The 26,453-nt window shown below is 44.3% G+C and overlaps 1 protein-coding gene across 12 annotated transcripts in view; it reads right to left on the bottom strand.

Moving 5' to 3' along the window:
- Positions 1-26,453, bottom strand: part of ZHX1 (zinc fingers and homeoboxes 1) — a 214,291-nt gene that overhangs the window by 104,227 nt on the left and 83,611 nt on the right. The gene's annotated exons all lie outside the window — the stretch shown is intronic.

The raw sequence follows: 26,453 nt of genomic DNA, 5'->3' as shown, positions 1-26,453 counted from the left end.
TAACTAACTAGTATCTGTAGTAGGCTTATGTACTTACTACCGTTCTTATGTGAATTTAGAGTTTATCTATTTGTATCTTTTACCCAATTCATGTACTCAGAAGTCCTTATGTAAGATAACTGGTTCTATTGTAAAGCACTCCGACACCTTCGGTAAAGTTTGCGCTATATAAAAACTCATAAAGCATCATGGGTAAAGGGACCTACAAGAGCTTTTAAAGGGAAATTACTATTTTCACTAATGTTTAGAGGATATATCTATCAATTTACATTTTACCAACACCGTTTCACATTTTAACATGCCTTTGCATCTAAGATGTTAAAATGTAGTTTTAAAACGTTATCAGGATGAGCCTTTTGACTTGATAGATCACTAAAGGGTGCTCTCTTTCATCCTATGGACACTGAATTCTTCAAGCCATGTGTTGCATGTATGAACATCATATCTATGGTACAGTGCTCTGGATCCAAAGAGAGAGAGGGAGACCATTCAAACATTTATGACCATCAACGACTATCCTAACAAAGCAGGAAATATTTTCTCCACACTGTAAAATTATTTTCTGTGGAGAAAGTTTCTCTAAAGAGCAAACCTTTCTGCTATATACCGATGAAATTTGGTGATCAATCAACTGTTAATCCCTTTTCACCTCTAACCTAAGTTAGTACATGACAAAATAAGCAGAATTAGCTTTAGTACTAAACTGAGTTGCATACACAAGTTTAAATCCACACAGAAGTTGATATGTTAATCAGCATCTCTAACTCTATCCTCATTAATAATTTTGAGCAAATATCAGGAAATCAGCTGTACTATGAACTCAGAGGTGGAGAATGATCTTGAAGCAGAGTTAAATTAATAGTAGAATACAGCCATGTGTTTTCCTTCAGTATACAGAATTGTGAAGGCTGTAAACTTAGGGTGGCTGTGCAACCAAAACAGCTGATTATACACTTGCATACAAGGGCCACCCCTAATCCCCCGTTTCTCAGTCTGGAAACTGTAGTTGTTGCAGCATTAACAAAACATGTTAAATTCAAGTGCACATTACACACTTCAGTTTAGATACTCTTACATGCCTTAGTTTACAACTGCCCTCTACTGAAACAGTAAAGAAGAAAACAAAACGATGGAAACCTGAAGCTCACATCCCTTGCAACATCCTGCAACTGCCCCTGCACCTTTGACCAGGTTCGTTATTTTTTCTCCATTAACATTAAATGCTATTAGAGTGTCCAGAAGAAGGAGGGAAGTAGGACCAAGGGTGCAAGAGTCATTGAGTTTCATAATCTGGGCTTTACAATTATGTCTCAACACTTCTAACTCTTGACTACAAAACAAGAAAAGGCATCAAACTGGGATGTAGCTGACCAAAAACCTCAAAGACTTCAACAAAGATTATTCATGGGAGAAGGGAGTGGAGGGGAGAGATTTAGGAGGTTTGTGGTGAAGGGCTGTTGAAGGTGTGTTCCCAGCCCAACATTTCAAATCCTTCATCATCCGAAAGCTCAAATGTCCGGCACTGTTTTTGGCGGGGACTAGCGGTGAAGCAGACTGATCACCACTCACAGCAGTGGGCGTCCCTGTGAGAGCAAAGGAACATTGAGTAGAACTTTTTGTTGAATGCATTATCATTAAGGCACTCCAGCACAAGGATCTTTCTTCCTTCTACATACAAAATGGTGCACCATGCCAGAACTGGAGCGCCTCATCACACAGATCCTTAACCACAATGAGACATGCATGCAATCCTGCAACCAGCAAGGGGTCTGGCAGCCCCCTAGGGGTGGAAGGTGGCAGAATACTAACGTTCCAAAATTTTAGGTAGGTAGAGCAGCAAGAGGTGAATGTTTGAGGCTGTAAATATTAAAGTGTGGAAGTGTGAGTGAGCTGTTGCATACTATACACTGGAGGCATGGTGTGTTTGCTTTTGGGCAACAAGTATCTTGGCAACTGGGGGGGGGGGGTCACTTTGGAGCCTGCAGCACAAGAATGCGTGGTGGGTGGTTATATTGAGGTTCACAGATGTAAGAGTTGCCTGGGCAGGGTCAAAGCATGTTCTGCCATATCAGGGACACAGTTAAATATTACATTGAAAGCATACCTGGAGTGGGGGGGGGGGGGTGGGGAGGGGTTTAGACTTAAATTCCTATCCTGGAATGTGAAGAGGCTAGGCAAGATTATAAGGAAGGGAATCGTGGTACAGATGGTATTATGGCTCAAGATGCTATAAGAAACTCATTTAGTTGGCAAGAGATGAACAAGTTACTTACCTTCGGTAATGCTCTCTTTGGTGAATGCTCTAACCGCAGAGTCTTCACCTTTAGAACATTCACTATGCCAGATTATATCTAAAAAATCTTAATAGGGCTCCCACAGGTCAGTAGGTGGGGTCAGCAGCAAAGTGGACCTCATACTGCTCAGGGAGTAAAGAAGCAGACACACACATAAGGCTATCCCTGTGCAATGACATTCATCGACCTCATTCTATGCCTGCAAAAGTGCAGCGTTAAACAATTTGTTGGCAACATTGTGCTCATCTCTAAAGAGACCACTACACAGAATGGGGAAGGGGGATGACACTGAAAAATATGAAGTTAGACAAAGAATCCACCACAAAGAGCTTTAATGAGGGCAACACCTGTGGAACTGCAGGACACACATATGGAAATACGGGTCCTCGAAGACCAACTACACCATAAAGTATCCTGTGTTCAGAGCAGACAGCATCGGAGTCAGTGTGAGCATTTTGTATTCGTCTTTAAGCAGAAAGGAATTCAATGGCCAGATGTCTAGAATAGGTTTGAGTCCACCCCATCCTTCTCAGGGCCAAGGAAGTAGCAAGAATAAAGTGAGATCCAAAGCATATAAAATGTTGCTCTAAAACATGGCTATGGTATAGAATTGAGAAACCTGGTTAAGACGAATAGTGGCACATTGGAAGATAAAGAAAAAGTCTGTGAAAAAGCATTGAAAGATGGGAAAAAACATTTAGGTGTCCTATACGAGAAAAAATCTAGCTGGTTGAGTTAAAAATCATTCACTGTGCTCATTACACAAGCAAATAACTGCAGTGTTCTTATAGTATCATGGGTGCAAAAGCCAGAGGGCGTGGGAAGGTGAAGGAACGTTCTGACATATGCTAAGGGAATGCACAGAGGTGAAGGATGCTGGGACAGAGTGAGGGAGTGGCTATCTGAGGTGATTAACCCTCCATTGAGCTGACAGCACGACTAGCATTGATGGGGCTCTTAGGTGATAACATCCCACTGAAGAATGGAAAGATATATTCTTTGACACTAGGCTGGTCGGAATGATGAGGTACGCTGCCAGACTGTGGGAAATCCAAGAGGTGCCAGATTCTTAGTGTGACAACATGAATTGTAAATGAGGGCTGAAAAGGTTGTGTATGAAAACAGATATTGCCTGAAAAAATTTGCATAGATCTGGAGGGAGAAGAAAGATAGCCAGGGCTCATATTAGGAGGAAAATTGGGACAGGTATGTCACTGCAGTAAGATGGACAGCAGGAATTGGGTGGGTTGTGGGAGGGACTATGAGCTGCAGTAGAGAATGGGATGCAAAGATGTCATGGGTACAATTAATTGCTGCACATCCGTACTTGATGAAAGGCTGCAAGGTGTATTATTGCAAGAAACAGTGCAATATGATCAACATAATGTTGAATGCTGTCCTTTCAGTTTATTAGAAAAATAACAACATAAACAAGCATTTTCAATGCAATCGGTCTCGCCTTTGGGACCTTACCTTATATGTATTTAGCTATGCAGCACATTAGCCTGGGTGCTAAAACATCTACTGTTCTTTAACATGGAGGGAAAGTAAGCACCAAACTGCGTGCCACACCAGGTATGGGAACACATGAGGAGAAATATTGCCTTTCAGCAGGAAATGGTATAGTCCAAAGCTCTGTTTTCAATATAAAATCAGGGCCTTCGGGGGGTCATATCACGGACAGTACAAGATTTGAAAAAATTATTATTGTCTATGGGTGCTCTTGGAAAACAATTTCTAATGACTGGAATCTAGAGAGTGCTAAAGTGATTCTGGTATTTAACGGACCTCTGCTGGTCGTTTTGTATCAAGAAAGTTAAATAGAGGAAGCTGCCAGAAAAATAAAAAGAAAGTCCCTCAGCAGGAAGCAATTCTGGTATTTTACTGACTTCTACTGGTCGTTTTCTATCAAGACAGTTAAATCGAGGCAGTTGAAGAGAAAAAAAAGTCCCTAAGACAGACAAGTCCTAGGGCTGATCTCCAGAGCCCACAAAGTACATACACATATAAGTATATATTAAGAATATACAAGAGGTCTCAAATGGTCGACCTAAAAAAGACAAAGGTTATTCCACAGCATGGGTTGAACAAAATTAGGATTGGCTTTGCAGCTGAAGTGTAATCTGCAGCATTGGCAAAACACTGGAGATACCTCTGAATGTGTGAAGTTTGAAAAAAATACAGACTTTGAACCGGTTGCATGAGCATTTAATCCTTGCATGAGCATTTGTATTCTCTATGGTGGTGCCACCAAAAACAGTGCAATTGTCCAATGTTTACGAGACAATCCAGTGACAAAGACACTTTGTACTGCTGCTTTCCGGCATTACAGCCACCATGAAAAATATTTTACTGCAGCATCAGAAAGATTTTTTTTTTTACCATTAAAGCAGGATTGTAAAGAATCTAGATGCGAATGCCAGCACCTTACATTCCCCCTACCCCCACTGAGAAATGGGTAAAAACAGTTTAGTCCTAGGAGTAGTTCTTGTTGGCAAACAATTCTACATTTAGGCACAAATCTTTGAAAGACAATCATGATGAAAATATCCCCTGATTTGCAGGTATGAGCCTACAGAACTATTCAGTCTGGATGTTTTTAACATACTTGTGAATAGCAGAAAAGCCCGTCTTGTACAACTCAAACATTGCTTTTCCCTTTGCCAGTCTGCTTAATGAATAGGTTGTGTTTAGGACTTAATAAACCACCTCTTGTTGACGTAAAAAATGGGTGCTAAGTGCTGGCTTAAAAAGTAGAACTTGACTTCCACAGAAGGTAAAAAGCTTTTAGTGCCACAGATTGCCTTCAATTAAAAACTTGAAGTTAAAGGAAAGGTCTAAGGTGGCTTCTCGGATGCTCTCTGAAAAATCTCAAATGAAACGTCACCAAATTCTAAGTTCTTTGCAGACAATTACTATCCTGGGACTATCATTTCCCTGAAGGCAGTAACCAGAACATATTGTGAATCCCCACTCCCTGTCCCAGTGCAGTGTTAACAACAAGCATGGAAAGCAAATGACCCGAGAAGATCTGAAAAACCACCTGTACAAGGGCGAGGACTCCTACAGTCGAATACCTACTCAAGAGAGAAACGATTCTCTATGATCAAAGAAAGGTCTTCTCAAGTAGTGCATCCAGCAAGTTCACAAAATAATATGTATTCAATGGGAACCCTAGTCACAGAAAAACCTACATCAAAAAGCAGAAAAGCTTTTCAATGCAAGAAATCCAGGATTCTTTGGTGTGACTACAAGTGAGAAACATGCAAAACCACTGCCATAACGGTGGTACACAGACAACACAGATCTGACCCCAAAGTAGACCAAATGGTACTTCATACAACCCTTTCATGGAATCATGTCTTACACGCGGTAATGCGGACAAAATGCACCATCTGAAGTGTTGACTGAGCCTGTGCAAATAACCTTTCAGGAAGAATAGTTGAAGAGAATATTGAGGCAGGGCATCAGTCCAGGTTCAGAAAGAGACACAAGACAAAACCTACTTAGACATCAGAAACAACATTCACTGCGCAATAGCTCCAGTGCACCACGTATTTCAACTGGACTTGCAAATGCATTTGAAACTACATATCAGGAGATACTGCTGGACAACTGTGGGTGGCGAGGCTCAGTAAAGTCCTGCTTAGCCTCCTTGTTAGTATGTAGGATTCAACAGGTGAAATTAGTTAACTTCTTCTAAATCTAGAGCTCTTAGATCCTCAGTGTGAGAGGCCCATTTAAATAAGATATGTGCAGTAACTGCTGTTCCCACACATATCGCATTTATAAGTTTAGAGATAGAAATGGATAGGTCAAACCTGCCAATAAGTATGAGAAGAAAAATGACAATTGATTAGAACATACACACTTTGGTATAGTAAGCACCAGAATGTGCATGTTATACCCCCAAAGTGTGCAACTGTGTGGTATTTATCGCACCCTTTAAATTCTGATTCAGTGGAGTTGGACTTTATCGGTCACTCACCAATTTTCGGGCCATTCATAATAAGAGCCTTAGTTGTGAGGATTTGCAATGATCAGCCCTGTTGCATTCCCTATTGTTAAACAAAATGTAGCTAGTTAAGGTGCAGCTTTAGACATGACTGAGAAAGATTGAAAGCTGGATAACCTTGAATATTTCGAAACCAGATCCTTAACCCCTTCCATGCTCATGACGAGCTGAGCTCGTCATGAGATGCGGCGCTCGCATGCTCATGACGAGCTCAGCTCGTCATGTGACGCGGTGTTTTCAAAAACGCCGCACAGCGCAAAAAAAGCCGCCGCACGCATGCGGTTAAACAGGGGGTGTGGCGGTCCCTTCTGCCACTCATCAACCGGTCTCAGGGACTAGGAAAGTACTTTTGATTCTAGAGTATTGGCAAATTTAAGATTCTACTTTACTATGAATTACCCATAAAGCAGATTATGAGAGTGGTAAGGGACTGCAATTTTTAGCGTTGCCTTGCCATACCCCAACAGCCAAGAGACTATCTCTTTGAAAGACACAAATTCTGTCAAACCATAATTACATTAAGGTATTGCCCTGGGGGCCAACCTACCTGCTTCAAGAACAGAAGTTAGCAGATAAATCAATATTGAGTTTGAGTTTAAAACATTTGTAAAGCGCACGTACCCCTGGCGGTTTCATGGCGCTGTGCAGAAGCAGAGCTCAAGGGGGGTAGGAGGGGGAGGGAGGAGGGGGGGAGATAGGGCAATTATGATGGGAAGGCTTGTGAAAAGAGCAAGGTTTTGAGCACCTTACGAAACTGAGGATAAAGAGTGGAAGATTTAAGGTGGGCGGGAAGAGAGTTCCAAAAGGCAGGGGCAAGTGTGGAAAATGTCGTGCCCCCCCCACGTTTTGCACCTGAAGCGGGGAACTGTCAGCAAATGTTGAGTGGATGAACGCAATTCTCTGGCGGGGGCGTAGGCTTTGATTTCCGAGGTGATGAAGGCAGGGGCTACGCCAGCTCGGGCCTGAAAGGTAATGCATCCTAACTTGAACTGAACTCTTTCACGAATAGGGAGCCAGTGCAAGGACTTTAGGAGCGGGGTGACATGGTGGAATTTGGCCTGATTGTGGACCAGGCGGGCAGCCTGGTTTTGGACCAACTGTAGTCGTCGCATACTGTAGGCAGGCATGCCACAGTATAACGCGTTGCCGTAATCTAGGCGAGAGATTAGCATCGCCAGGACAATGAGTTTCAGGGCGGAAAAAGAAAAGAAACGTGAAACTTTGCGGATAGTGCGGAGTGAGAGAAAGGAGGAAGAAACCACAGAGCTAACCTGGGAGTGCATAGTGAGTTGGTTGTTAAGTTTGATCCCCAGAGTTTTCACGGCGGAGGACTGAAAAAGATTGATCACATTAAATCAGAACTTTTGAGATTCACCAGCTGCCCATGTTAAATGGGGCTACCTGGAGACAACCAGCCATCGAAATACAAATTATCTACAAAACACATTTAGTATGCATGAAATGTACAGACTATTTGACTGGAAAGACAGTAACCCCTTTATATGAGGATTCTGTTCTAATAACTAAATCCCTGAAAGCACAGCAAAACATACCTTTCAATCCAGAGATTAACAAATGAAAACAAGTTAGCAATAAACTGTAAGAGATCAAATGGTCCTGATGTAGGGAATTTTTCTCAAGAATGGCATCCAAATTTCAACTGCCCTACACAGGGAGAGAACTTCCTTCATCTGGGCTTAATAATGCACTGTAAATTAGGATGGGACATACACATGGATCCGCGGAAGGTGAAGCATTCATGAGCTGAAATAAACAAATGTGTCCAATTCTGAGCAAGCCATGGACACCAAAGGTCAACGCTCATTTGGCAATAAGGCTTAGATGTAGTTACTAGAAACATGCACAGAAAAAAATAACTTTTAAAAGGAATATGTGGATATTATGCTTAGGTGTTTTCCAATGTCTGCCCACTGTAGTACTAGTGGCCGAGTTGGACTGTACCTCTTAAAAGGAGCGGCAAGAGACATTACCCACATGCTAAACTAAAGTAGGAATAGGAAGCTCTTTTGCTTTTCCCATCCTAACTCACTGGCCTGCACTGCTAACTCCAACATGCTTCCCTCATTCATCTTTCCACACCCAGTCAATAAAAGGATATTACTCTTCTAAATAAAATTGCTTTATAACCTGAAGTCCTCAACAAACAAAGATGAATGAGAGAGGAGTGTAATGAATGGAAAGAAAGCAAGCTTTCACCAAGTATAGTATTAGCTCACCAAACCTGGCACTGAAGAGCATTTCTTTTCAGGCAGCTCTGCATATACGATCAAACAAAATATGGAGAGACAGTGCTAAATAGCTTATTGGTGAAGTGGGCTCACCTACTGTCCTAGGCTGTATGCTGTGATGGGTGGAAGAAGAATGTGGCTTGCAACTAAAGAGACCAATATTTGAAGAAGATTGGTTCAAGACGTTTTTTTGATTACATCAGGCTGGTGCAACAGCAAAAGAGGATTCTACCCTCAGACCTAAATCAAAGCGATATTTCTGCCCTGAATAAGAGGAGTTATCTTGGATCAATGGTATACTTGTGTTTATTCCTTTTTATATACATGGTGGAACAAATAAACCTTCCTACTTGACCACCCAAGCATATTTCTGCTCTAACACTAGGACTAGTAGCTGCAAAAGCCCTTTGAATAACCAACTGCCATTTTGTCTGGAAACGCCTAAAAGCTTAGAGCAAGGAGGCAAAATAACGTTGATAGACTGGAAGAGGGGCTACTAGAGCGGTAACTATACAGCCATTTCTCTCCACAACTAAAAACTATGAGGTAGTTTTAATCTTCAAATCCAATCATCTTAAAATATCTGGTCACTGTATATAAATACATGTACATGTACATGTACATGTATGTTAAATGATCTTGTAAAGGGGTCAAAGAGTTATTTATTCTACTTCAGAGGTTTTAGTGTGCTTTATAGATAACAATTACGGAGATGGTGTTTATGAATATGTCATTTCTTTACAACACATTTTTTAAAACGTATAAACTGACAACGCATTTCAAGGTAACTTAAGTCAACGTTTACAACACTGCCTCACTTGTGTACATAGCAAACACAAGGAGATGATGGACTGAGCACTGAAACTTTTCAGATACTCGCCCCCAGTCACAGATTTGAGTTGAATCCATTGTCATTCTTTAGCTCACTTCTCCACCTCAGTTCAGAACCAGCTATATGCAAATCAGTCTTGACCCTGTGCCTCATTGGAACAGTCCAGCCCGAACTGCGAAGCTAGGTCTTCCCTGAACCGGAAACAAGCATCCTGGGACCGGTGTTCTGGGTAACACCCTTCATTAGCCAGGCTAGCTTCAATCCAGTGGCAAAGTGAGCATGGGACCCTGGTCTGGGCATACCCTGCCAACTTAGGGCGAACAAAGCAAACACAAGGAGATGATGGACGGAGTGCTGAAACTTTTCAGACACTCACCCCCAGTCACAGATTTGGGTTGAATCCATCATTTTTTAGCTCATTTCGCCACCTCAGTTCAGACACAGCTGGATGTATGTCATTACATCGCATTCTAATACCACGCATACCATTACAACGCGGGTATTACAACGTGATGACAATGACATCGCATGCCATTACATCGCATACTTTTACCACGCATGCCATTACAACGCAAAGGCATGCGTGGTAAAGCTATACTTATGGTAAAAGTATGCAAGGTAAGTTACATCTCTATCCCTACACCTACACAACAAACTACTCCCACCCTTACACTACCCCAACCCAAAAACACTACTACGCTACCCACACTACTCCCACCCTTACACTACCCTAAACCCTAAAACACTACTACGCTACCCACACTACTCCCACCTTACACTACCCTAAACCCTAAAACACTACTACGCTACCCACACTACTCCCAACCCTACACTACCCTAAACCCTAAAACACTACTACGCTACCCACACTACTCCCACCCTTACACTACCCTAAACCCTAAAACACTACTACGCTACCCACACTACTCCCACCCTTACACTACCCTAAACCCTAAAACACTACTACGCTACCCACACTACTCCCACCCCTACACTACCCTAAACGAATATGCTACTTACCAGTATGCATCTGTTCTTGGCATGTAGGGCTGCTAACATTCATATCTTTTGCATAGATCGCCGCCTAGTGTTGGGTCCGGATGATTGCACATTGTTGTCCTGGAAGAGTCTTCGAAGTATCACGAGATAGGTGGCTCCTCCCCTGGACTACAGTGCGCATGGGCATCGACTCCATCCCCAGATTGTTTTTAGCCATTGTGTCGGAGATGGAGTGAAATAGTGTAACTGATGTCCATGCTAATGATTGAATGCAAGAAATAGTCTGCAGCCGCTACGGGCACCGGGGAGGAGGGTATTCGATATGAATGTTAGCAGCCCTACATGCCAAGAACAGATGCATACTGGTAAGTAGCATATTCAGTTCGAGGCATGTGGGCTGCTAAATTCATATCTTTTGCATAGAATACATAGCAGTCCCTCCATTAACGGCGGCCGCCCGTGCCAGCTGCAGAAGTTTGAAAAAGAGTTTTGAGAACAGCCTGTCCTACAGCTGCCTGCTGCTTGGAATGCACATCTACACAGTAATGTTTGGTAAACGTGTGTGGTGTTGACCACGTGGCTGCTCTGCAAATGTCTTCCAAAGGAATGTTCCCCAGGAAAGCCATGGAGGCTCCCAACTTGCGTGTGGAGTGTGCTCTGGGGGGGGACCGTTAAAGTGCGTTTAGCTTTCTGATAACAAATCTGAATGCATTTAACGATCCACCTGGCTATTCCTGCCTTGGAAATTGGGTTGCCTTTGTGCTGGGCTGAGAAGGCAACAAAAAGTTGCTGTGTCTTTCTAAATTGTTGTGTTCTGTCAATGTAGTACATCAATGCCCTTTTGACGTCTAGCGTATGGAGCATTCTTTCTGCTACTGTTTCCGGTTTTGGAAAGAATGCGGGCATTTCATTTGTCTGATTGACATGAAAGTGTGACACCACCTTTGGAAGGAACTTGGGGTTAGTGCGGAGCACAACCCTGTTTGAGTGAATTTGTATAAATGGCTCTTGTATTGTGAGCGCTTGTAGCTCACTAACACGTCTGAGAGATGTAATAGCAATGAGGAAAGCCACTTTCCATGTTAAGAACTGAATCTCACATGAATGTAGCGGCTCAAAAGGTGGGCCCATCAGTCTAGTGAGAACCACATTGAGATAAAACACAGGAGCTGGTGGGGTTCTGGGAGGAATGACTCGTTTTAGTCCCTCCAGGAAGGCTTTAATGGCAGGCACCCTGAAAACAGAGAGATGCTGCCTGTTCTGGAGATAAGCCGCTATGGCGGATAAGTGTATCCGAATGGAAGCGTACGCTAGATTGCATTTGTAAAGATGTAACAAATAACAGATGATGTTAGGAATGGATGCATCTAGCGGGTTTATGTGATGTTCTGTACAGTAAATGACAAACCGCTTCCATTTTGCAGCATAGCAAGCTCTGGTAGTGGGCTTCCTTGCCTCCCTGATGATGTCCATGCATTCCGGAGGCAGGTTAAGGTAGCCAAACTCTAAGACTTCAGGAGCCAGATCGCCAGATTGAGCTGGTGCGGATCCGGATGCTGAATGTCGCCATGGTTCTGCGTCAAGAGCCTGGGTGTGAGACGCAACCTTTGATGCGGTACCACGGAGAGTTCTAGAAACGTGGTGTACCACGGTTGGCGTGCCCACGTTGGAGCAACCAGGATGAGCGTCAGCGAGTGTTGCCTTAGCTTTCTTGCCACCAGCGGAATGAGAGGTGCTGGGGGAAAAGCGTACGCAAATCTGCCTGACCAGTTCATCCATATCGCATTGCCCTGCGATTGTGGGTGAGGGAACCTGGCGGCAAAGCTTTGGCATTTTGCGTTTTCCCTTGTGGCAAACAGGTCGATCTCTGGATGACCCCACTGCTGGAAGTACGGGTGGAGTACTGATGGATGTATCTCCCACTCATGCATTTGATGGCTGTACCTGCTGAGCAGATCCGCCATCTGATTGTCCTCGCCCGGAAGGTGTCCCTCCATGAGGAAGATGTTCCTCTGAATGGCCCACTTCCACATGCTCTGAGCCAGATGAGACAGCTGTGGAGAGTGCGTACCTCCCTGCTTCTGGATGTAGTACATGGCTGTCATGTTGTCCGTCCGGATCAACACGACTTTGTTGCACAGATGTACTTTGAAGGACTTGAGTGCCATGAAGATTGCCATCAACTCTAGATAGTTGATGTGCATCTTCCTTTGCTGTGTCGTCCATAGGCCCTGCACCGTGTAGTGGAGCACATGAGCTCCCCAACCTTGGAGAGAAGAGTCCGTCGTCAGGATGATCTGTGGCACAGGCTCTTGGAACGGTCGGCCCTTGCAAAGGTTGTGTGGATTCCACCAATGCAGAGAGATGTATTATTATTATACAAAATTTGTATCGCGCGCAGTTACCCAGGGGCATCCCGGCGCTGTGTGCCCGACCGGTCACCAACACTAGGTCCTTTAACTGTCCTTGAGCCTGTGTCCACTGATTCGCCAAGCATTCTTGGAGCGGACGCATATGCAATCTCGCGTGCGGGACTATGAAGATGCAGGAGGCAATCATGCCTATCAACTGCATGAACACTCTCGCTGGGAGTGAGTGTTGCGGTCTGAACCTCTGGATGAGCGACTGGATGTTGTCGATTCTCGCTGGGTTCGGCTGAGCTGTAGCAGTCAGAGTATTTATTGTCGCGCCTAGATACTGCCGCACATGGGCTGGCTGAAGGTGCGACTTTGGATAGTTTAACGAAAACCCCAGACTGTGAAGGAGGTGAATGGTGTGGGACATGTGTGCGGCGCACTGCTGTGCCGACTTGGCTTGAACGAGCCAGTCGTCCAGGTAAGGGTAGACATGTATGTTTTGTCTCCTGAGGTGCGCTGCCACGGTCGCCAGACACTTTGTGAACACTCTGGGGGCAGTGGTCACTCCGAAGGGTAGCACCTTGAACTGGTAATGCCTGTTTTGTATGGTGAACCGGAGGTACTTTCTGTGGGATGGGTGGAGTGGTATGTGAAAATAAGCATCCTTGAGGTCCAAGGTTGCGAGGAAGTCTCCCTGGTTTAACAATGGAAGAACCTGCTGTAGTGTTAACATGTGAAAGTGTTCTGAGAGTATGTACAGGTTGAGGGGGCGTAGGTCCAGAATAGGTCTGAGCGAGCCGTCCTTCTTTGGGATTAAGAAGTACAGGGAATAAACCCCTGTGCCTTCTTCCTCCACCGGCACGAGCTCTATTGCGCCTTTTTGCAGCATCACAAGGACTTCTTGCTGCAATAAGTGCAAGTGCTCTGCTGACATAGGACGTTGTCTTGGGGGTATGTTGGGTGGAGTGGACGTTAACTCCAAACAATAGCCGAACTGGATAAGTTTCCTTACCCACCTGTCTGTGGTGATGGATTTCCAGACTGGCAGGAACTGTTGGAGTCTCCCCCCGACGGGTGTTAGATGGTCGGGGGGCAGTGACAGAGAGTCACTGCTTGCTGGCGGCAGAGGAACGGGAACTGTTGTTGCCTCTGCCTCTGCCCTTGGCGCTGTTTCCTCTGTAACCTCCTCTACCCTGTTTGGGGTATGAGGACTGTGCGCCTCCTCTATTGAATTGCGTCTGCTGTGCCAAGTGTCCTCTGGTAACACCCCGTGAACTTGAGCGAAGAAAAGTGTTCCCTCTGAATTGCTGAGACTGAAGCGCACCCATGGATTTAGCGGTCTCAGTATCTTTTTTGATCTTCTCGAGGGTGGTGTCAACCTCTGGGCCAAACAGTCTGTCTGGGTTAACGGGCTGGTTGAGGATGGTTGTCTGGATCTCTGGCTTGAACCCTGAGATGCGGAGCCATGCTTGACGCCTCAACATCACACTAGTGTTTATCGCTCTTGCTGCAGTATCTGCAACATCGAGCGCACATTTGATTGCAGCGTTGGAAATGAGCTTGCCCTCCTGTATTAGCATCTCAGCCCCTTCTTTAAACTTGTCTGGAAGGTGTTGGAATAGCTGCTCTAAAGTGTCATAGTGTGCCCTATCATATCTAGCCTACAGGGCTTGTGTGTTAGCTATGCGCCAGATGTTGGCTGCTTGTGCTGCCACCCTTTTCCCCGATGCCTCCAGCACTTTTGACTCCTTGTCTGGGGGAGGAGCTTCACCCGTGGTCTGTGAATTCGCCCTCTTGCGGGCATTGGAGACCACCAAAGAGTCCAGAGGCAACTGGCCCCGTATATAAGTTGGGTCTCCAGGTGCCGGTCTGTATTTCTTTTCTATCCGGGGTTTACCACCCTTGCCCTTGTGGGTTCCTTGAAAATGTCCGTGGCATGCTTGAGAACCCCTTTGAGCATAGGAAGTGTCTTCACAGTCTTTTCTGATGCAGAGAAAGTGTCAAACAAAAAGTCAAATTCCACAGGGTCGGCATGCAGTTCCACCTTATGGCATGCAGTTCCACCTTATGGTTTGTAGCCGCCCTTTCAATTAAGGCATTAAATGCCGCAGAGTCTTCTGTTGGAGAAGTTTTCACACCAAAAACCTGTGGGTCATGTACCACTTGTTGGTCCCCCTGATCACCAGAGTCCACCCATGAGTCCTGCTGCTCATCAGGGTCAGTATTGTCTGGAAAGTTATACTCTTCATCCTGTTCACCCTCATCTCCATCTGAGCAAGTGGGTGAAGGTGTTGGACTCCTCCTAGGTCTTGGAGGGATGGGTTCAACGAGTTCTGGTGTTTCTGGCGCTGGCCTCTTCTTCTTTAGAGGTATTACAAACGACTCCACAGGCTTGGAAGTAATTTTCCTCTTGTGGAGTGTCAATCTTCCCGTGTCGGCGTCGATATAATGTTCCGACTGCTCTTCTAGTGAAGTTTGTCGATCGAAACGTCCACTTTGATGCGTTTTCCCCGACCCTTCTGTGTCCTTTGGCACCGATCGGGGTGCAAAGGCCTTCGGCGGTAGAGTAAAAAGTATCGGCGCCGAAGTCTTCTTCGGTGGGGCTATCGACTGTGGTACCGAGGGCGTTTTCGGCACCGACGTCAACCCCTTTTCCTGTATCCGCTTAAGGGAGTCTGCTACCTGCTTAGTGAAAGAAGCGGATGATTTTGTCGATCCGACCGATGACCTCGGTCCACCTACAGGGGAAGATCCGAGCGTTGACGATATTTCTTTGGTCGCCGGAGACGCAGACTCTCCCTCGACGACCACAAACCGGCCCCCTGAAGCGGGTTTAGGCGTCGACGCCGCAGGCTCCGGATCGACAGCTTTTTCTTTTAGCGTCGGGGCTCCAGACTTCGGCTCGGTGCCCTTCGCGGACTTCGCTTCGACTGCCCGTTTGCCTGTTGGTGCGGTAGTCGTAGCTGAAGGCGTTTCGACAGTCTTCCTTGACTTCGACTCGACCGCTTTGCTCGACACTTGCTCGACGACCTCCTTCGAGCTTGGCTCCTTGACCCTTTTGGGGACCTTAGCCTGTTCGACAGCCTTCTTCGGCTTCGAAGTCTCCGAGGACGACGGCACCGATGGTGTCGCAGACGTCTTCGGTTTCGATGGTGTGTCGGCCATCTTTGTTGTTTTCGATTCCGATGTTTTTAGTTTCGGTTTCGATTTAGGTAATGGAGGCTACGCTAGTATGTCCGTAGCCGGGCCAGAAGGCGGGGCCGAGGATTGAGGTGTAGGGTCGTGGGTAAGGCCGTGTGGCGATCCCGTGACCTGAGCCTTAGTAATTGTACGTACGGGGCATAGCTCTTCCTCCGAGCTATCTTCCACGGCCCCATAAGCTTCCTCGTCGTCCCCTACCTCTTCGACGATTTCGTCTAAGTCTTGGCCGTCGACAGGTTCCCCGTAGTCGGCCTCGACCTCCGCCGATGTAGGTGAGATCTGCAGGTGAAGCTCTTGCTCGTCTGCTTCGGGGTCTACGAAGATGTCGACAGGCACCGGTGCCGATCGCTGGGCCTCGAGGCACGCCACGCGCCGAAGCTTGAGCGTCTTCTTTGACCTGAATTTCGAACAGGCCATACAGTTGGCCTCGTTGTGGTCCGGCGACAGGCACTTGTTGCATACAGGATGCACGTCGATGTGTGGGTATTTCGAACCGCACACGGGGCAGTACTTGAACGGACTTCGTTCCATCGCAGTGTCGCCGGGGTCTTGCTGCGTCGACAGGGCCTCGATGACCGAAGAGTCACCCGACTCCTCAGATATCAGACTCGAAGAGTTGGAGTACACACGAGACCGAACAATACCGACGAAGTAAAGAAGGCCTTTTGGCCTTAAAAAATTTGTTTTATCGATTCCGAACAGGAGATGTCGAAATCACATCCGAACCCAATGGCGGAAAAAAACAATCTGGGGAAGGAGTCGATGCCCATGCGCACTGTAGTCCAGGGGAGGATTCACCTATCTCGTGATACTTCGAAGACTCTTCCAGGACAACAATGTGCAATCATCCGGACCCAACACTAGGCGGCGATCTATGCAAAAGATATGAATTTAGCAGCCCACATGCCTCGAACACACTACTACGCTACCCACACTACTCCCACCCCTACACTACCCTAAACCCTAAAACACTACTACGCTACCCACACTACTCCCACCCCTACACTACCCTAAACCCTAATACACTACAATAAACATACAACACTACACTAAAACATAAATCACTACACTACATAAACACTACACTACCCTCCCTAATACACTACACTAAATAAACACAACACTACAACACACACTAAAACGTTTTTAAAAAACACAAACAAACATTACCACACTACTTTAAAACTGCCCTAAACCCTACATAAGTAACCCCCACCCCATGCGCAAAACCCCTTACCTGTCTCCTCTCCAACGTCGCCTATGGATCCTACTTCCTCCTTCCTGCTGAGTTCACGTCGTTGTGAATAGCCGCCCCCGCCATTACACATTACATCGCATGCGTTGTAAAAGCGCATGCGATGTAATGGTATATGCAATGTAATGGTATGCGTAGTTCTACCACGCGTTGTAACATCACATGCGTTGTAATACATGCGATGTAAAAGCAACGCGTGGTAAAACCCGCGTTGTAATGGTTGTTCCCCGACACAGCTATATGCAAATCAGTCTTGACCCTGTGCCTCATGGGAACAGTCCAGCCCTTCCTGCCAAGCCAGGTCTTGCCTGAACCTGAAATAAGCACCCTGGGACCGGTTTCTGAAAACCATCATCTGTTTGGGTAGCACTTTTCACCCTAAGTGGAATGGGTAAGCCCAGATGTGGGTCCCTTGCTCACAGTGCCTCTGGATTCAAGCTAGCCAGGCTAATGAAGGGTAATATCCAGAAACCAGTCCCAGAATGCTCGTTTACGATCCATTGAGGTCCCAGCTTGGCAGTTCGGTCTGGACTGTTTCCATGAGGCACAGGGTCAAGATTGATTTGCATATGGCTGGGTCTAAACTGGGGTGGCATGGTGAGCAAAAGAACGATGGATTTAACCCAGACCTCTTGACTGAGGGTGAATGTATGATTTACTCAGCATTTATTTCATCATTTGTTTGCGTAGCACTCACTTGTGTACATTGCATTTTTTTATTTGTATAACTGACTATATTTTTATAATTTTTTATGTTTATTAAAAAATAATTGTAGAGTAGCGTTGTAAAAAGTATGCTTAATCCAAGATTGCTTTGGAAAATGTCAAAATTATACTCATTTTTACTATTTTAAATTTAAATTAACTTTAAAATTTAACAATTCGTTGAAACCTTTTCTCTAAAATAGTTAACGAGTTCAGCAGTTCTGAAAATAATTTTAAATTTAGTTTAAAATATTTTATTCTCCTAATAGATTCATGCTTAGATCAAAATGTAATTGTAAGCCTTTAACTTATTTTTTAATGAACTACATTTTTTTTAAAGCATCACATTAATCAAACACTCAATTTTGCGAACATCTGTACACAGTTAGCTTAGCATTGTACTGATGTTATTTTAATCACACTCTGCCATCTACTGTTTCTCAAGGTAATTAATAATTAATGAATATTTATATGAAATGCATGCGATGTAAATGCATGCAGTGTATTGTACTGCAGGCTCTTGCCTACACGGGTAGCAGGCTAAACCTTGTAGGGTACGTGGCTAGAAGGATGTTGTCTATGTTTTGATCCTATGTTGGAAATGTTTCCAAGTCATGACTCATGATTGAGGACCACCAAGGTGGGGTTAGCGAGTTATGGGACGCAGTGCTTAGCAGTGTTGTGGTAGATGATGAAGTGTGCAAGACAGACATGCAGCTTTATGGTTCTCCGTAAGCTGGTAGCTCTGCAGGGCCCGGTATGGTATTTCTTATTATATAGGCTGCTAAACCAGTTACTCCACAGGTTGACCAAATATAAGATTTTGTGTATAGTTGTGGTTTTGAGCTGGCATGGTCGGAGGTAGATCAACGAACATGCAATGCAAAAATGTGTGGTAAATGTATGTCGTTGAAAGTGATTCGTAAAGTTAACATACCAGTAATTACCTCTTCAAAAATGAGATCCAACAAAAAAGCAAATATTAAACACATTTTGAAAAGTGCCTACTTACTTAAAACAGTTGGCAAAAATACACAGCATGTATAATATACAATCACAGGATGAAGAGAGGACAAAGGAAGAGGGGAGCTCAACATTAAAAGGAAAAAAAGAGTGTGGGGTGTCAGGAGTGGGCATTAAGCCGGCAGCAGGGAAAGTTAGTCACAGAGAGGAGAAAGGAAAGATGTAGTAGAGTAAGGGAGGGTTGGATGCTCAGTCCAAACCAATGGGCGTATCACCTCATCCTCCCCCAACCTGGTCCAATCGAGATCAATCATGCATGATATTTCCCTATTTGCCAAAAGAAACTATTCATAGGGAAGTGCAGGACAAAATGGAGGATATCTGTTGTTCTGGGTAGTGGCAAAAAGACCATTGCAAAGACGCATGAATCTGGATGCGATCAGGTCCATCATTTTGAGATGAAATTCATACACATGGTCTCTATGAAGAGAAAACTCAGCATCCACTCTCGCACTGAGGGAGCCTAAATGGTGTTCAACCCCTAGGAAGAAAGAAAAAACAGTGCTCGTTCTTCTCCGACAATCTAATTTCGTCCTGTCCTCTACCCCCATCACACTGTTGATGGTACTGTCGATATATGAATTGAATATTGCTCCCTGAGATGTAAGGGAGAAAAGCCTTCATAGTAAGATGGACCGCCCACGGTCCCAGAACATGGGGCGCTCTGACATGGACCAAAGACACTACGCTATCAAGTCATGTAGATGAGGAGGTGTTTGCACCTCCAGAGGACTGAAGGAACGACCCTACGACGAACTGTATGAAAACATCCACAACTGCAGCTCTGGATGGACTAAGATCTGCACCCGAGCCATAGACTCCGCTTGTTTTAAAGCCACCACTTCATCAGGAACCACTGAAGGGCTCTCATTCACCATCTGACATGCAGCAGAAACATGATGCCCAAGGCTATCCAAACCCATCAGGCTAGGATTGAAGAACCAGGGTCAATGTCAGAAACCATGAAATCATTACCCAAAATAACTGCAATCTTCTGAGAAGGCAGAAACGCTCTCATGTGGTTTTTGTCCAATCCTGTCCCTATGAAGGTCAGCCTCCGCGCAGGTGTACGATGAGATATCTAGGCACTGACCATCAAACCCAAGTCGTGAAGGAGGATCATAGTGTATTGAAGATGTTCCTGATCCAGTGCCAGAGCTCTCACATTCATAAGTCAGTCATCTAAGTCCTAAAATACACTGACTCCACTATGAATTTGCCACAACTGCCAGCCCTTTTAGGAAAACAGATGGTGCCCAAATGGCAGGACTGTGATCTGATATTGTTGGAACCTCATGGTCAATTTTAAGGAACATCTGTTGACAGGCAGGATTAGAAGTGGAAAATGGGTATCCTGGAGGTCGCATCACATGGAGGTTCAGAAGGACATGGCAGAAGAACAACATCTTGAACTTGCCATGTCAAATGAGTAGGTTCAAGAGGTGAAAGTCCAGGATGGTTTTGGACGTCCCGGCATCTACTAGGAGGAGGATCCTCTGCCCATTTGCCAGAGGCACAACCTGGACGGCCCGTAGTTAAGCAGGGCACAAACTCCAAACTCGAAACATAGGCACATGCCAGGCAGTATGCTCTGGTGTAATGTGGGCAGTCCAGAGGGGAGGACAGAATGGGAACAGGGTAGCTTTTGTGGATTAGCTAGAGGACCCACCGATCCATTGCAATAGTCTCCCAACTGCAAGAAAATGTGAGACCTTCCACCCCTCAGGTCACTCATGACATAAGAGGAGGAGGATGAGAGAGGTTGAGGAAGCAGAGCAAACAGAGGATTGCAAGGACTGGTGTCCTCTAGATCCATCCTGTCCCAAAAGAAGCATTACATGTTCGGGCATCTGGATAAGTTGCAAAGGAGGTCGCTTTTCTGTATATCGTCCCTGGAATAGCTAAGCCATTTCTTGTACTGTTGTTGGAATAATGTCACTAGGGAGGCTAAGACCAGCAAGTGAGTTGTAGCTTTGCTGAACTTGAAGTTAGCCAAGGAGAAGTCAACCAACTCACTGAAAAGCGGTCATCAAAGGGCTTGTACTCAGCCTGACTTAGACATCTTCAGAACTGCTGGTGGAATGCATCCAAGCAGGACAGCCAAGGCACGGTGTCTGCACAACTACGGTTGCACAATATTTGGAAGCATCAAACCCATCAACGGCCAGAAATGAAAATGTTTTCTGCATGCTGTCAAGGAGACTAATGCCTGTCAGTTTTGACAATTTACTGAGGGCACCAGCACAAAAGGCACGTAGCATTAGACCAGTGGAGGGAACAACTGTAAAAAGAAATTAACCTTATGGCCCATTAAGTCTAGTCTTAGACTCTTGGCCAGGAGGATATGTGCTAAAAGCAATAGACTTTTTTCTGTGAAGGTTCCGACTACGAACTCTAGATTACATAGAGCAGGCATGTGTTTGGCTATTTGTCTATGGGCTACCAGGCCAGAGAACAGTTTCTCCTAGACAGCCAGCATCAGCTAACAAAATTGATCTGTTAAAGGGCAGCAGAATTTCTGAAACCACCATGGAGGTGGTAAGATTTGTCAAAACATTACATTTGGTGCCCAGGGAGGGAAAAGCCACTCTAATCCGAATGCTGCTTTTCACACCACTGAAGTGAACGAAGAGGATTAAGGGTTATCCCCAAATGAAGAAGAATTCAAAGCACTTTCATTTGGTAAATGCAGGTACAGTCCTATGTCAGTGTGCAACAGGTGAGTTATCAGCCTTCGATGTCCCTGTCCTATATAAGCCCATAGCAATCATCAGCTAGGACAAGAGCATTAGATATTATTATTATTATTTTTTTTTTTAACTGGGCAAATCTCTGGACTCATCATGAAAATCGTCCTTTACCATCTTTTCTCCAACTAGAATAAGGTTAGTTGATTTCCAATTGTGTTGATGGCAGCACCAAGTATGTCTTCAAGGTCCTTACCGGCATTGTATGTGGCACGGAGCACACTTGGAATGTAATCGTGAAGCACACCCACTTCTTTGGAGGCACAGAGTACATGGCCTAAAATGACACTTGTCAGGAGAATTCAGAAGTGGAGTCGTCAAACTTGCAGGGTCAGATTCACCCTTGGAGAGTGGCCCAGAAGGTAATGGAGCCATCATGAAAAGATTCTGCATGGCTAGCTGGATAGTTTTGATTAGCACACAATTAGCAAATTAAGTCAGACATTCTGTTTTAATTTTTTTTAATGTTGAAATCTGATCCATTAACAAGGCATGAGGCAACTGTATTGAGACCCAAAGCATTCTGGAAGCGGGATAATTTCCGAGAGGAAGAAGAGGATTACTCCTTTCTTTGAAGGTCTGGGTAAGAAGCTGTTTCGAGTTGGGAGACTTAACTGAACGATAAGGGGAACGCTTTGGCATATCCCTGCTGGGTCAAAATTTGATTTTCATCCTTTACTTTGAGGACTTTAGGGTGCATTAAGGAACAGGAGTCGCATGCCTTGTATCTTTGTTCGGATTGAAGACACCACATGCAGAGGTCATGTGGGATCAACATCATCTTCATACATAATCTGCAACAGGTTTAAGCACTGACATCTTAAGAGGAGACATCTGATCTACTGGCTGTTGAAAATCTAAAGAGTTTAACTAGTAAAACCCCAAAAAGAGCTTCGGGCCCTCATCGATGAGGTGCAAAACACAGGAACTGACTAACAGTGTGCCAGGTGGTGCAGTATACAGTTTAATGTTGTCACCTCTAGGGAAGGCAGTGTCAGACTAGGCAGCATGGTGCCACCTAGAAACGCTGGTAAACTATTTCCTGGATAAAGGTTTTCAGATCTTGGCTGGCCCCGGGGGATATTCCTAAGGCGAGGACTCCACTGGAAGTATTCATCAGAAACTGAGCTGCTCCAGAAAACAATCGTGTTGCAGCACAGTGAGATTTGAATTCTTGTTTTACACTATAAAGCTGTTCCGAAGCAACACAGTATTGAGGTGAATAGATTAAGTTAAGTGTGCTTATGTCACCATAGTCTATTTCTTCATGTATTTCTTCTGATTCTTTTGTTATGCTCTCCCACCTCATCTGTGAAGGGATGGACCTGCCATGTTATTCAGTGTTAATGAATATTAATGAAGATCCCTAGCTAAGGGGGGGGAACCTTACCTGTGACACCATGTCCCCTCGTGGACATTGCATTTAATAAATAACATGCTTTTATATACCATTTACTGCAGCACTTCTGACACTCCCATGAACTGTAAAAATGGGTTTGCCACCTAATGCAATAACAATCAATTTGCTGATCTCACAAGTATTAGAGATTGAATTCCTGTTGCCTGCGTCCATCAGTAGATGGTCAAAATAGACTTGAGGTGCACTGCGATGCATTCTGCGGCTGTGCAATTCCCAAATCCTTAGGTTTAAAACTGTATTTTTGGTTCTATAAACGTTCTTTTGTAACTCCTTTAAAAGAAGAAAAATAAAAAGGCCTCAACATGAAATTTTACTTAATGTGCTTTCAATCCTGCAATAACTTTTCCAAGGTTTTTATGTAGATGGGTTTGTTTTAAAAGATAAAAAATTAAAAGGCTGCCGATAGATATTTTGATTTTTTTTGTTATTGAACAGACATCAAGTGTTTAAGAATTTTAATGAAGATATCTTTAAAAGAGAACTGGTTTTCACATTTTACCACTTCACTGAGCTCTTTAAATTATTTATTAAATGTCAATTACAAGGCTTTAGCCTTAATCTTACATGCTACCTAGCCAACTGATGAGTGATCACTAAGTTGACATAATTTAAACAGGGATGTTTCAGCCAGTATTTGAGACTATCACTGTACTTTGATACCTGCTCTTTCATATCCTTAAACCCATTTCAAACTAAACGTTATGTACCTGGTTCACTAATAATGGACAAGATAAGAGTACTTCCTGGAGATCTGGGAACTAGCAGGTATGGTTGTGCCGGATGCCTGAACTTGAATAGTACAGTTAGTGTTCTCCTAAAACCAATATTGGAGCATTTTTGTCAATGAAACGTTCTGATGGCAAGTCTGCTTTTACTGTCGCCTAGTCTGCTAATTACCATTTCATAAGAAGAAGAATCCCTGAAAAACCTATAAAGAAATCCTGTCCCATAAGGCTGAGCAAGGGAACATTTTACTATCTAAAATGACAAGCTGTGCATCTATTTTGAGTGTCCATTTTGACAAGCTGAATTGTGCAGTAACGTGGAAGTTGGCTCCAGGGTGGAATCCCTGCCAAGCCGAATGGGAGCCATGTTGCCCAGGTATCTGAACTTCAAACAATTTATACAGCACTAAAAGTAATTCTTTGCAAGTATTACTTAATACCAATTGGACCAAAAGTGCACTTAGGGGAACCGAGTGGATATCATATGGCTTTGTATACTTCACTATGTGAGCTCATATTGATGGCTTCAAATGTCATATATGTCAATTCATTTGTGCTTGGAAAAATGAAATACATTCAAGAACTTCACTCCCCCATGTGTTATTTTTTTCCATGACCAATTCATGCACTCATGAAGCTATTTCTATTAAGGAGATCTAGGACACCCACATTGTCTTAGCCATTAACAAAAATGGAGATGAAGTGGCCTCCAATTTTAATCAGGGAATGTTAGCCATAAGTGACTGGATGTCTACAAACTGCTTGAGGTTAAACTCCGATAAAACGGAGGTGATGGTGTTCGGCAACCTCTCCCCAGCCTGGTCACCCACTTGGTGGCCTGCCGCACTGGGACCACCCCCTCTCCCGGTGACCAAGGCAAGAAATCTGGGAGTTTTGTTGGACACTAAACTCATTTTTACGCACCATGTTAATGCGGTAGTATCATCCTCTTTTTACACCATGAGAATGATTAAAAAACTTCTACCCTATCTCCCCATGAACATGGCTAGAACTTTGGTTAGCACTCTAGTTATGTCTCGCATAGACTATTGTAATGCACTTTTAGTCAATGCTCAGGAAGGAGTCTTAAAAAAGCTACAGCTGGTGCAGAACGCTGCGGCCAGACTGATTACGGCCACCCCTAAATACGCCTCCATCTCTGGCACTATTCAACAGCTTCATTGGTTGCCAGTGAAGAGAACTAAATTCAAGGCACTTTGCATTGCTTATAAGGCAATTCACTCTCATGGCCCTGCTTTTTTAAAGGATGCACTCTGCCCTTACAACCCGGTTAGATCCCTTCGTTCTTCTACGGCCCGTCTTATGCAGGTTCCCAGGACTAAGAAGGTCTCTTGGGGAGACAGGTCCTTTATAGTAACCACTACTAAACTATGGAATAGACTTCCAAGTGACATCAAAACATGTACCTCTCTTCTCTCTTTTCGTAAACAGATAAAGACCTGGTTGTTCAAACAATAACCACTCCTGAACAACTTAACCTGGCTGCACAATTAATAACTACTCATGGATAAGTATAGTGGATACTCAGCGCCGAGACACCCTCGGGTATTTGTGCGCTTAACAAATCTCCTAAAATAAATAAATAAATAAATAAACACAAAGTTCTATTAACAGCGTAAGCACATTATAAGAAGCGCCTTAATCCAAACTATTGCAATGACCTTCCGACATTAAGAAAATATAAAAAACGCCATTATCTTTATTTAATTGGAAACTGGACCAGGGAATGATGCGCCACAAGAATGTCTGAATCAGGATACAAGTATACGATTCTGATCTGAAAAACCAATAGGAATGCAAAAGCGCTGGGCAAGAAAATCCATCTCAATAGCATCACGCAAAAGATCCAAGTGAAACATGGGTTCAGGACTATGATGGAGAAGGACGTTTGGAACAGAGGGGAGTAAACCAGACACCCCATCAGTTCAACAATGAGGTCAGCCCCCAGGAGGCTCACTTTTATTTAAGTATGCCAGGGATCCTAAGAACTGACAGGTCCTGGTAATACTGTCAGAATAAGTTAGTAAGCTTGAACAACGCCTCAAATTGGCAGAAGAAGCTAAATTGGCAAACACTGGTTCATGAACAGGTGGTAAAATGGCTCAGTAAATTAGGATCAATGATCGAAAAAAAATGCTGTTGCCGAAGGTTTCCAACATATTTCACAGAGGTCAGGGCTGATTTGCAGGTGACATTGACTTGTAGCTTCCAGATGTTCCAACAGGGTGCCAGGAGCAGATATCTTCCATTTTGGTCAGTGTGTCTTACTCCATTCGGAAACTAGAGAGACTTCATGAACAATAGCACCATCTGCTGATCTATACCATTCCCCGCCCAAACCCACATTAGGTGGTTAGAAAGAGGAAGCATAGTTTCCTTAATGTGCAAAAAAGATCAATGGTTATCATAAACTGGAGAATTATCATATTCATGGAAAGGATCATAATCAAGGAAAGGATCATAATCATAGAAAGATTCAAGGACTTTCAAAATTACACCCAGGGTATTTTGTTAGAGGACTCAAAACAAGGGAGTGTGCCAAGTGTTGACGTTCTGCTCATAAGTCTTCAACTCCACAATTTGGTAAGGGAAGACCTAAAAAAAAGCTCT

Source organism: Lissotriton helveticus, chromosome 4_1, assembly GCF_964261635.1.
Source record: "Lissotriton helveticus chromosome 4_1, aLisHel1.1, whole genome shotgun sequence".
NCBI classification, from domain to species: Eukaryota; Metazoa; Chordata; class Amphibia; order Caudata; family Salamandridae; genus Lissotriton; species Lissotriton helveticus.
Note: the sequence above shows the minus strand (reverse complement) of the source record. Positions and strands in the feature narration are given on the sequence as shown.